Source organism: Macrobrachium rosenbergii, chromosome 22 (genome assembly GCF_040412425.1).
Source record: "Macrobrachium rosenbergii isolate ZJJX-2024 chromosome 22, ASM4041242v1, whole genome shotgun sequence".
Taxonomy (NCBI): domain Eukaryota; kingdom Metazoa; phylum Arthropoda; class Malacostraca; order Decapoda; family Palaemonidae; genus Macrobrachium; species Macrobrachium rosenbergii.
In genome coordinates, this window is record NC_089762.1 from 50713826 (window position 1) to 50725859 (window position 12034).

Genomic DNA, 12034 nt, shown 5'->3' on the forward strand with positions numbered 1-12034 from the left:
TTCCCCTGTGAACATGAAAATCCATGTACCACGTTGATCTTTTAGTGGTTGAAGCTAGCCGCTGAAGAGATAAAATTATTTTTCTAAGGAATAAAATAGTGTAGTAGATGAGATTAGCTACATCTTGCGACTAAAAACGTCAAAATTAGTGATAGTCATTTTTTGGCTCAAAACGAATTCCCTTTGTAGGGGTATGGGAGACGCCTTGGACTTAATCCTGCATACATCAGTGATAAAAAGTTTAAGACAATAATTTCGTAAAGAGAATCCAACCTTATATGCAAAACTCCACGAAATCATAACAATTTCCGCCAGGTATAGATTATACAATTGATTTATATCACTGCTGCCGATATGAAACTCATAGAAAACGAAAGTGACTTACAATACAGAAAACTGACTCAGTGGTATTCTATTACAAATGAGCCTTTAACGTATTACAAATAACTAGAGCAACTGCAGCATAAAGGGTAAATGAATGAAGGTGTAACTGGAACAGCAGTCTATTATAGACCTACTGTTACTAAAATATCCACTGCCTTTCTGTTGTAGGTCTTAAATGTCTGTGTCTGTCTGTCTCTTTTTTACTAAGACTTAACTCCGTGAGTTGCTGGTGTTGCTATCGGCGTTGCTGTTCCCCGAAGTTCTTCTAGCACTTCTAGCAGCTCTGGGTATTGCTACGAATAGGCCTGTTAGCGCCATGAGTAAGCCTACCCTGATGAAATCGATTGTTTCTTTTAGTTTTCTGTAAAAGAAATCGGTTGTGCCGTCTTTGTCTGTCCGTCCACTTTTTCTGTCCGCCCTCAGATCTTAAAAACACTTTCTCTCTCTCTCATTTTCGAAATCCCTTCTTTGCTGATTCAGTAGAAGTTCAAATAGCTACGTAACTTACTTATCCCACTTAATGTTTGATTAGTGGTACCTTAAGTTCCATTTAATTTGCAGACTCTCTAAATCTGAGTTTATCCTTGGCCTTGCTATATTTCTGTAGAGGAGGTAGTTTTGAAGCTCCGTTGCTATAGTTCTGTAGAGGAGGTAGTTTTTACTTTCTAAATCTGAGTTTATCCTTGGCCTTGCTATATTTCTGTAGAGGAAGTAGTTTTGAAGCTCCGTTGCTATATTTCTGTAGAGGAGGTAGTTTTTACTTTCTAAATCTGAGTTTATCCTTGGCCTTGCTATATTTCTGTAGAGGAGGTAGTTTTGAAGCTCCGTTGCTATATTTCTGTAGAGGAGGTAGTTTTGAAGCTCCGTTGCTATATTTCTGTAGAGGAGGTAGTTTTGAAGCCTAGTTTCACGTAGTTAAGTCTTTACAAAAAGTACATAAATCATGTTTAATTTGTGCAACCCTGTTTAAAGTGTGCAAAGTATATATAACGTACCCGGTTAAACTGCCTTATTCAGTACACAGTGCCAGTAAACAAAGTTAACTAGTTAAATGTCCTTAAATTTCCTGTGAAGCAGCAAAAACATCCAGTGCTTATCTTATTATAGCATGATTAGGTATATTTGCCATCTACCAAAGTCTTGGTAACTAGATTGTGACAAGAAATATATTTGCGTTTTCATGTCCTATTTTCTTCGTACAACTGGGATTGAAAGAAAAACTAGGTTTTATGGTTAATTTACTTAATGCCATTCGAGTGAAGTTGTGTTGTAGATGTTGAATTAAAATTCTAATGAAAGTAACATTTCAGGCAACTACTGAGCTGAGGAGAGTATAGAAGAAAGTTGACCCAGTATCTCCGGACAGACGTTGAGGAGAATCTACGGGCCGTCTTCACATTCCTACTCGAGGTGCCACCTGGTTTCTGCGTCTCACCGGTACTAGTGCTCACTACAAATCGCACTATCTCCAAAAAACATTCAATATATAACTAGATGGCAACTCAGGCTAGAAGTTTGGAAAAAAATATCATTACTTGGAATGAAATGTTTCCTGGCTTATGGCTTAAATAATAAACAATATTTATAAAAATTGACTCGTTTCAGTATCTTCCCTTGTTGTAAAAGGTAATGAAAACTTTAAAGGCCATTTTATATTTTATTATAAAAATAAAAATTAGCTGACTCCAGTTTATACAAAATTTGCAAATCTGTAAATACATCCCGGATAAGGTACTGCAGCTAGCAGCCAGCCAGCAGCCGCCCCACAGCCCCAAAAAAAAAAAAAAAAAAAAAAAAATTAAAAATCAATATATTTTTTTTAAATAGTGAGACGTCCAGAAATTTCTTTTTAACAGCCCTGGATTACCGGCTTATGTAATTATGATAGAGGCGTTCCGACGTCGTCCTCAGTCGTCTTGCTCTCTTGCTCTCCAGTCGTCTTGCTCTCTTGCTCTCCAGTCGTCTTGCTCTCTTGCTCTCCAGTCGTCTTGCGCTCTTGCTCTCCAGTCGTCTTGCTCTCTTGCTCTCCAGTCGTCTTGCTCTGAGGCCTTAGTTCCCCTTGTGCTGAAGAGTATATATGGTTCCGCTGTTTTTTTCCCTCTGTCGGCCTGTAAAATAGTAAGATCCTGTGTTAGTTTTCTTTACAAAATCATTAAAACTGCAATGACATACAAAACTCTGTAACAATGAAATATTAAAAAGCAAGTGAGCAAATATTAAAAAGCAAATTTGTAACAATGAAATATTAAAAAGCAAGTGAGCAAATATTAAAAAAGCAAATGAGCAATTATTAAAAAAAGCAAATGAGCAATTATTAAAAAAAGCAAATGAGCAATTATTAAGAAAAGCAAATGAGCAAATATTAAAAAAAGCAAATGAGCAAATATTAAGAAAAGCAAATGAGCAAATATTAAAAAGCAAATAAATATTAAAAAGCAAATAAATATTAAAAAGCAAATAAACAAATGTTAAAAAGCAAATAAACAAATGTTAAAAAGCAAATAAACAAATGTTAAAAAGCAAATAAACAAATGTTAAAAAGCAAATATTAAAAAGCAAATGAACAAATTAAAAAGCAAATATTACAAACTTTAAAAGCAAACAGCATTTTGTGACAATTAAATTACAAAATTAAAAACCAAATGATAAAATTGACGAAATTACAAAAGCAAATAATAATGAAATGACAAAATAAAAGCAAATGTTTAAGATTCTGGAACAACGACATGACAAACTTAAAGTAATGGATTTTATAATAGTGAACAATGAAATTACCATACAATTACTATGAAAAGACTAAGAAGTATCACTGCTTACTTTAAAGAACAGAATGAAAAAAATAAGACCATTTTTTTTCTCTTGTGTATTCAGTCCCGATCTCATGTTAGAAACACGAGAACACTAATTGTCAAGCCTTCAAAAATGCTTGAAGGACAAAATACTTTTTTTTCTCCTATGTTTTAAAATACGCAATTGCATGTCATACTCATGTAAAATAAAACGAAAACAGCAAGTCTATAACTACCGAAAGTAATTTATCTCATTGGCTAAATCGTCTCTATACAAAAGCATTCAATGTTCGAGCTAAACTTACTAAAAAAAAAAAAAAATGAAAATCCCTCGCTGCAACTTACTGGAAAACCTATAGAAAGCCTCTTGCACTACTAACATGAGGGTTGTATCGATAGAGACTAAACACCGCTTCAAAAGATCCAGTGAGAGACCAGCAAAACTCAGAAAGCTCATTTAAATCAATGCAGTTTTTAATAACTGTGCAAGTGCTATTTGCATGCACAAGTTTCCTTCGGAACATGTACACTAAACCACGCCTGTCTTCCCTGTATGTTATTAAAATGTCATTAAAATAGTTTTACAAGCTTCAAGATTCTTGCTACCTTCAGAAGACTAGGCCTAGTCCCGTGCCAAGTAAGGCTTAAAATGCAGGGTCATGACTGGCCCACACTGCATAAAGAAAAACAAAGAAACCCATTAAGACCGGCACCAGTACCTGTCCTTGCACCTCAGCATCAGACCTGCTAGTAAGATACACGGCCCCAAACATCAGACAACTCGTAGAAGCAGCACTTGGTTAAGTCAGGTGACGTCAAACACCAAACCAACGCCCCAACCCCACCCCACCCCTCCTCCTCCTCCTCCTCTTACTCCTCCCCAACCCCCTATTTTACCTTAAACCTCCTAATCACCTTTCAATCGCGAAAGTTACACAACCAGTAAACAGATAAATTTCACCATTGTATGTTGAAATTCTTGAGTTTTCATTAGAATTTATTTTGAATAACGAACATATCTAAGTTTTCATGTTCACATGAGCCTTATCAAAGTAATAACACAAGGATAATTACTTATGGATAATTGAAGTCACATATAAGATAACGGCATGCATCCTAGACGCCCGTTAGACCAACTGCACATTTCACAACTTTAAATTCTCTCTCTCTGCTGTAAAACGTGCGCGCGCCCGTGCTCATGGAAACTAACCACACAATATTAAGACCAGCACATAATTACATAGCATACTTGGAAGCGTCAATGCATTTCAAAGCATCATTCTTACTCGGCATAAGGCCACGGAAAAAACACAGGTGGAACCAAGCTTTACTGAAAATCAAGTTGTCCCCCGGCTGGATGACGCACACACACATCCTGCACCTTTTAAAAAACAGCAAGTGACCAGCAGGCGACAGGAGGACCAATCGACTTACCTTCAGGTAAACAATCTCTCGGGGGTGGTAGAAGATTTTCAATCCATTGAGACTTTGCCCGTCTCGGTTGTCCTAACGCTTAGGAACTGGCCTGAAGGAAGAAGGAAAATTGTAACCGATAACATTCTCCGTGACAAATATATACTGAGGTTATAGCAAACTATAATAGACAATGATATACGAGCATAATGCAGTGATCATCGGTTTGTATCCATTGGCAAGCAATAAAAACGCCTTCGAGATTAATAAAATTCTCTACAACAAATGTATTACTGTTATAGCAAGCTATAATATATGAGCATTAAGGCACTGATCATCGATTCGTTATCCATTTGAAAATCTCAACAGATAAAACTGCCTTCGAAGGAGACTAATTTACCAACATACCAAAGACAAATATGACCGTTTACCAGGCTGGAGGAGGCATGTGACGTGACGTTTCTTCACTGAAAGCTGAATGGTAGCTGATGATATGCTGATGAGAGAGAGAGAGAAAGAGAGTTCCCCGATAGATTGCTCTCGTACGTAACAAGAATCGTCTTATAGGTGACATTTACCACGACTTCACTTGCAAATTCTTTTAATACGAGAAAGTATATGGAAAAGTATTTTCTATAATAAACCCATGAAAGTATGTCAAGGTATTCTACAGTCAAAATTTATAGGTAATGTGGGGATGTCAATTAGGGAAAAAGCTATATCTCAAAACTTCATATAGCCGTAAGTGCTATACCGTAGGAGAATCAAAGTGATTTTGGTAATTACAGGAGCAGTGGCCGAAGGGTAGGGTGAGGTCAGGTCAATGACCCAGCAGCTGTCGTGTTACTGAGATACTGTTAGGTTATGAGAGAGAGAGAGAGAGAGAGAAACGTCCGTGATCATTGCCCCGTCAAGCCATCAAAACATCAAAACGGGAGGACCTCGACGAGGTACTCTGCGAGACCCATTCGTGGGAAACTCCTTGCATATTCCATCTACCCTCGATTTATTTTATCTGTTAAATACAATGACAACTGTCAGTACATGTTTAATGTCAGAATTTAATAACAGTAAATGAATAGTTCTTACGGCATTTAACTTATAGTTCTCTTTTAGTCTTAAAATCATTTCATCAGCATGTAGCTGGTATATCAAGTTTCCTAAGGACACAAGTCGTTTGCCTTTGGTTTATTCCCTCTAACGTGCATACAGCGTATTGTCTGTCATTTATGATAGAGTACACAAGCGACTGAGTTAAGATACGTTACGTGGAAAGTATTTATAGCAGGCAGGATGTTTACAGTAGGTGGGTTGGCTAGTAGGCTAGTGCTGGCTCGGGTAACAAACCCCCAACACCACCACCCAACCCCCCACCTCTGGTTGGTATTATAGGCCGTCCGGGTGACGTTCACCTGCATCCGGTGCTCTCACTGACTGCTCATGACTGTTCGGAGTCTGCCGAGATCTTATATTTCTCAAGATTGAGATTTTCTTTCGCCATGACCAGTCATATTCAAGATTAAGCTACCTAGAAAGGCCTAGCACTTTAGTTAGGCGCTTTACTCCATAACACTCATCAGAGGACCGTAATATGGCCCTGGACCTTACTCCAAAACTTGCATTCTACAGTTGTAATCACGAGGACCAAACTCGACCAGTGACGCACTAGTTAAATGAACGTTAGGATAGAGAAACTTACTAAATTTTGTTAAACAGTAAATTAGCGTGATATCAATTTTCACAAGCTTTTATTACCATCTTCAATTTTCATACATTAAGTGGCAAGGGTTGCCTTTGTCACCCGTATGGCAAGGTACTGTACAACAAGCACCGCATTGCTTTAAATATTAAACAATATAAATGTCTAAGATTCTAGTTTCATCCAGGGATCCTGATCATTTTCTCCATAGGTCTAGAATTATTTTTGGCTCACTGCCTATTGAGATAAATTGCCTTAATTTCCTCAAATTATTCGGGATATTAGTACCTGAACTAGGCGTTTATAGCTTTCTCCTAAACTCTTGTGTAATGATAATGTAGTAAAACAAAAATAAATATAAACTCAATCTTCGAGAGATCTTTAAGGTTAACTAGTTAAATTTACTGGTTAGATAGGATTACCAGTTATTAAAATTTATAAGTACGCTAATTTCACTAAATTTAAAAAAATGGTAAATGACAGACTCAAATACTATGCACTTAACAGGATGCCAAGCAATACTGGATTTATTACAAACCAACAAAATTAATATACAGTAATTCATAATGAGTTACAGTATTCAGTGCAAATACTGCACTATCACCAAAGAACCCACTCCATATGTTACACAAATGAAGCATTGGAACACGTTAGAGAAAAACCAAAGACGACAGACCTCTTTATATGTCCTTAGGAAACTATATACCAGCTGAATGCTGTTTACACAAGGGTAGAATCTAGTAAAACCAAGACGTACAAGCGTTGAAACTTATACCAGCTGCATGCTGGCTACACAAGGGCAGAGTTTAGTAACAGTCTGGTAAAAACAGACATAGGATCATTGAAACTTACCAGCCGCATGCTAGTTAAACAAGGGGCGAGTCTAATAGTCTGGTACAGGTAGATGTACGAGCGTTGAAACTATACCAGCTGCATGCTGGTTACACAAGGGCAAAGTCTAGTACAAGCAGACATACAAGCGTTGATTAGTTGACAAATTCGAAGTAGTAGACAAATTCGTAGTAGACAAATTCGTAGTAGACAAATTCGTAGTAGAAAATATCTAAGAATGCAACAAGCTTCTTCACAAACACTGGCCAGAATTCTCTCAAGTTCCTTGAATGGTTATTCAACCTCTTGTGGATATCAACGCTTTAAAAGTATTTGCAGTCAACCAAGCCTTCACGACGAGAACTCTCTTCCTGAAAGAAATAAAATACTTAGTAACGCTTCAAACTACTCAAAATACTCTTCAAAAAATATTTATTTGGTCTGAAATTTCCTGTTCAGCAGAAAACTGCTGAATATTACGTTCATAACACGTTAAAACCTTCAAATTTAATTTTTAAAAAACTTTACATTTATGTTACACACAAGACTTCCTTAATATCCAACCTAGTACCACTCTTTAAAACACAAAGGACCTTTAGAAATACTAATGCAGTAATGTAAGCATTCACATCTAAACTGTATTGCAGTCAAATTTACTCATTACAAAGTATTTAAACCTGAATCCGCAAGTAGTTTAATCATGCCAGGTTCTTACCTTTCACAGAAATAAGTCAAATTTCTTTTCCACAAGACTTCGAGCTTCCTCGAAATCTTTAATCTCTCCAATTTAGAGAAGCACTTTTCAACTAAAAGGCCATTCCGTCATAACCTGAAAGAAAACAGAAATTGTTACTCGTTAGGTAAGTGTGCGATGCTGACTTACATGTTACAAATAATAGAGTTGAAAAACTAAGTCCCCTAGGTACAAGTTACCTGATCCACTTCAAACATGCACCACTTGTCTGTAGCAAATCTTAAACTACGAAAGTCTCTTGTTCATAGAACTTCAAACTTTCCAGTCCCCCGAGCACTGATAGGTACCAGGAATCAACTTGCTGGCATTAAAACTAATCTTATCAAATCATTTCTTAAACTGTCTAAAAAGCCTCACTAAAAAATATTGCCAAACTCAATTCGTGAAGCAAAATAGTAAAACCTAAAGCTCATGACCCTGTTTGAAGAAAATTAATGTCTTTTTTCCTTCACCAGCGCAAAGGTGTTTAAGTATTCAAGAATCTTAAGTTATAAACTATTGTCTAGGCGTACTGAAATGCCTTCCATACAATTTATCAGCAGCAGGAGTAAATTATAGTTAAACTGGAATGTTCCAATAATCTGTAATCAGATACTGAAGTGCCAACTTCAGCCCCGTATCACTAAGTAGCAATAAAGTTCAAAACTAGATTAAACCTAGATTAAAAACTAAATCCACTGGATAAAACTAGCAATAAAATTTAAAACTAGACTAAAACCTAAATTCACTGGATAAAACTATAAGCAATAAAATTTACAACTAATTAAAACTAAAGTTACTGGATAAAACTAAGTAGCAATAAAATTTAAAACTCAAACAAAAAACACTGGATAAAACGAAGTAAAATTAAAACTTAAGAACTAAAATCACTGGATAAAACTAGGTAGCAATATAATTTAAAACTTAAAAACTAAAAACAGATAAAACGAAGTAGCAATAAATTTTGAAACTAGATTAAAAACTAAAATCACTGGATAAAACTAAGTAGCATTAAAATTTAAGAGTGCCCAAAATTTAAAAGTGCCCAAAATTTAAAATCACTGGATAAAACTAAGTCCCTAAAAGTTAAGTCCCTAAAAGTTAAGTCCCTAAAAGTTAAGTCCCTAAAAGTTAAGTCCCTAAAAGTTAAGTCCCTAAAAGAAAAAAAAATGGATAAAACTAAGAAAATTTAAAACTTAAAACCTAAAATCACTATAAAACTAGAAGTAAGATTTAAACTAAATTAAAAACTAAAAACGCTGGATAAAACTAAATAGCAATAAAATTTAAAACTTAAACTAACACTGGATACGACGTAGAAATTTAAAAATTATTAAAAACTAAAATCTCACTGGAAAAACTAAATTAAAATTTACAACTAATTAAAACTAAAGTTACTGGATAAAACTAAGTAGCAATAAAATTTAAAACTCAAAATAAAAACTGGATAAAACGAAGTAAAATTAAAACTTAAGAACTAAAATCACTGGATAAAAGAACTAAAATCACTGGATAAAACTAGGTAGCAATATAATTTAAAACTTAAAAACTAAAAACATCAGATAAAACGAAGTAGCAATAAAATTTGAAACTAGATTAAAAACTAAAATCACTGGATAAAACTAAGTAGAATTACAAGTTAAGTCCCTAAAAGTTAAGTCCCTAAAATAAAATAAAAAAATGGATAAAATTAAGAATAAAATTTAAAACTTAAAACCTAAAATCACTATAAAACGAAGTAAAATTTAAACTAAATTAAAAACTAAAAACGCTGGATAAAACTAAATAGCAATAAAATTTAAAACTTAAACTAACACTGGATACGACGTAGAAATTTAAAAATTATTAAAAACTAAAAACTCACTGGATAAAACTAAATATTAAAATTTAAAACTGGATTAAAATAAAGTCACTGGATAAAACCACTGGATAAAACGAAGTATCATTAAAATCTGAAACAGATCAAGATCAAATACGAAAATCTCTGGTTAAAACTAGGTACCATTAAAATCTGAAACAAAGATAAAGATCAAATACGAAAATCACTGGTTAAAACTAGGTACCATTAAATTTAAGAAAGGACCACAAAAAAAAAAAAAAAAATATCCGTGGTTAAGACTAAACAGCATTAAAATTTAAAGTAAAACCCAGATTAAAAACGAAGATTACTGGTTAAAATAAAATTTAAAATCTATACGATAAAACTAAAATCTGGTGAAAAAGTATTAAAATTTAAAATACTGTCCCTATATAAAAACAAATCTGGTTAAACCTACCATTAAATTTTTAAAAATCAGTTTTGTTAAAAACTAATATCACTTGTTAAAACTAAGGATTAACATTTAAAATCCTTACATTAAAAAGGAAAATCGGTGATTAAAACTAAGTGAAATAATCCCTAGAGCAAAAAAATTAACTAGTTAGGTAGTATTAAACTTTAAAATAGTCCCTATATTGAAAAGGAAAATAGCAAACTAAACCCGAGTAAAGTAATACTGTATAGCAGATTATAGTAAAAATCAAAATTACGGTCTAGCATGAAAAACTTATGTACCATTGTATATGAAAAGCCACAATACATACATTATGGAATTTGTAAAAAACTCACTAACTATAAACTGAAAATGCAAGCTTAATATGAACCATACGAAAATAGTCTCTTCGAAATTCTTTAAGAACCAGCAAAAACAATTAAATAACCGCACTTGCAACCCCACTATCTCCAAGTCACTTTCACGCAGTTGAATCAAAAGGTGACAAAATCTAAACCTTAGAACCACGCCTGTCACCACTACCATGTGGCAAAAACCAGTCTTCAAAATAACTAAAATAACCCTGAAAAAATAAGCAAAATACTATACCTTCACCTCATTTGACAATACTCTGCACTTGAACGGGCTAACAAAGTGTACATAGTTCATAAACACTGTACATAATAGAAATAAATGCACAATCTATTATTTGTTTCAGCAAAATTAGTCTATGCCCGCCAATATTTAACACCCAAAACTCTGCACAAGTTTTAGAATAAATTGATGAAAAATGCAATTACGAACATTTACACTAAATTTACTTGGCACATTTAACATTGTAACCTACAAAACACTTGAAAACCAACTTATTTACCTTCGGACACTTTAAAACACTTGAACACACCACCAATTGCACAGAAATACTGGCAAGCAAATTTTCTCCTGCTCCGAAGTCAGTTTTCCTAGAACCGGCTAAATCTCTGTGGGGGGAGGAAAAGGGAATTTGGAAATGCCACTGTGAAACGTATAGGGAGACTGACACGCCATCTGTTGCGAAGGGAAGGAGCTCTTAAAAAAGTGAATATGAATCACAAAGGGTTTAAAAATCTACTTGTCGAGATAAATTTCTCGAGATCTATAGAGAAATGTCATTTCACGTCTTAATCTACGTTTCAAATATCCATCAATTTATGGAGAAATCAAGTGAAACGTGTTTCACAATAAAACGTGAAACTAAACAAACGTGACGGATATAATTTAGAATTTTATGTAATCATATGTCTAAATTGACCTTCAATAATCCCTCCGTGAAAGCCGTACCTTTAAAGCAGATAACTATCTTTCAAAGAGAGAGAGAGAGAGAGCAACCTTGCCAAGAATTGAGAGAGAGAGAGAGAGAGAGAGAGAGAGAGAGAGAGAGAGAGAGAGAGAGAGCAACCTTGCCAAGAATTGAGAGAGAGAGAGAGAAGAGAGAGAGAGAGACTTACCAAGAATTGAGAGAGAGAACCTTAGAGAGAGAGAGAGAGAGAGAGAGAGAGATGATGAACCTTACCACGAACTGAGAGAGAGAGAGAGAGAGAGAGAGAGAGAGAGAGAGAGAGAGAGAGATGAAACCATTAATGTTGACGCTATTGGCAATAAAGGAAATTAACTGGACCTAGGAACACGTTATTTATAACAAAATTCTGTTAAAATTCTTGGAGAAATACCATTCAATAAGAATTATATTAAATAATTTAATTAAAAAGTAAATGCTTACGTAATCTATCAGCATATTTTGGAACTAAATTATTTTCACTAATTTAAGCCAAAAAAGTGAATGCATACGCCATCTATGGACAAAATTCGGAACTAAATTAATTAATTTGATTAATTTAAGTCAGAAAAGTTAATTCATCAAATTTTGGAACTAAATAATTTTATCAATTTAAGC

At 34.4% G+C, this 12034-nt stretch overlaps 2 long non-coding RNA genes across 2 annotated transcripts in view; one reads left to right on the forward strand and one right to left on the reverse strand.

Annotated features, from left to right (window-relative positions):
* Positions 1-2154, forward strand: part of LOC136850881 (uncharacterized) — a 110966-nt gene extending 108812 nt beyond the window's left edge. The window contains exon 3 of the long non-coding RNA XR_010856772.1: positions 1695-2154. This is a non-coding gene — a long non-coding RNA (uncharacterized lncRNA). The remainder of the gene's footprint in view (positions 1-1694) is intronic.
* On the reverse strand, positions 2029-11099 carry LOC136850880 (uncharacterized). Its single transcript, XR_010856771.1, has 5 exons — positions 10976-11099; positions 7832-7945; positions 7138-7487; positions 4608-4698; positions 2029-2492 (listed from the first exon to the last, which is right to left on the reverse strand). It is a non-coding gene; the product is annotated as an uncharacterized lncRNA (long non-coding RNA).
* Between the last annotated feature and the right edge of the window lie 935 nt (positions 11100-12034).